The following is a 1,216-nucleotide window of genomic DNA, read 5'->3' as shown; positions in this document are numbered from 1 at the left end:
TTTGAGTTTTCAGATATTCTTGTTGAAATCTGAGTTTAGTGTCTCCTGTAGCTCTTTGATATCAGAGAACTACAGGAGACACTAAACTCAGATTTCATGAACAGGAGATATAGGATAAACAATGCATCATTTGGAACATTAGATGGAAGTAACTAAAGTACTTTTGTGGGGTTTTTATGAGCCTCTGCTGGTAAGCAGCACCATGTCATTGTTTCCCAGAAAACTGGCGAGGGCTCTGAGAAGGGCTTGCTCTCTGTACCGCACTCTGCTGCTGCCCTCTAGTGATGGGTACTCATAGAGTCTTTCTCTACTCTAGAATATCTACTTATTCTTATTCACAATTAGGGATTGTTAAAGCCTTCCTTTAAAAAGGGGGAATCAAGATCCCTTCCCCCATTCTTCTTTTTTAAAATGAATTGAATACTGTGTCACTTTATTAATATGAAGGAAGCCAATAAACTCAGCCTTTTCAGACTTCATTTTTAAGTGGCAGAAATAATATAGATTCAACTGATAAGAACACTAACATGATTTTCACATTCCCACATTCTTGGAAGTGTATCTCAAATAGACTTTCATTTAAAATGTATATTAAGAATTCCCAAGTACATGTTTGTAAGGTATAGTCCATCTCTGTGACTTAGTTCCTTAATGGTTCTTTTATCTGATAAATTAGAATGTAAGGGTATTTATGTGCTATTGGGTTAGGATGTCCAAACTCTTGCTTCTTTAAATGAGTATGCTTTTTGTTTTTTTCTCTTTACTAAGTGCTTTTTATTCTGAATCATTTGATATTTTGTGGACTATAGAGAAAAACCACATAATAATTTTAAAATATTCTTATTACAAACTCGTAAGTAGGGTTAATAAGGATATATAGTTCCAAAGTCGAATTTGAAACAGAACATTGTAGTTTATCTCATTTTACTAGTTTGGAAAGAACTTTTCAGTACTCATAATTGTTCCAACTTGGGGGGGGGTCTGTCATCTATACAGCGTTTCATAATACTGTCTATGATTTAATTCATTATTGAGGCATCATTAAACAAAGCAGTTCACTCACTTATGGACTTAGATATTTTCTAAAGATTTTTCATCTGTATTTCAAGTTCTAGTTCTTGCCCATAGACTGGATAATTTAGAACTCTGTTGAATATATTTAATAGAACTGCTAAAATGTGTTTAACCAACTGTTTTTTTTTTTTGTTTTTTTTTT

At 33.0% G+C, this 1,216-nt stretch overlaps 1 protein-coding gene across 2 annotated transcripts in view; it reads left to right on the top strand.

The window, feature by feature from the left end:
* USP24 (ubiquitin specific peptidase 24) overlaps window positions 1–1,216 on the top strand; it is a 161,143-nt gene that overhangs the window by 84,781 nt on the left and 75,146 nt on the right. The gene's annotated exons all lie outside the window — the stretch shown is intronic.

The sequence above is a fragment of the Cebus imitator genome, unplaced genomic scaffold, assembly GCF_001604975.1.
Source record: "Cebus imitator isolate Cc_AM_T3 unplaced genomic scaffold, Cebus_imitator-1.0 Scaffold163, whole genome shotgun sequence".
NCBI classification, from domain to species: Eukaryota; Metazoa; Chordata; class Mammalia; order Primates; family Cebidae; genus Cebus; species Cebus imitator.
Note: the sequence above shows the minus strand (reverse complement) of the source record. Positions and strands in the feature narration are given on the sequence as shown.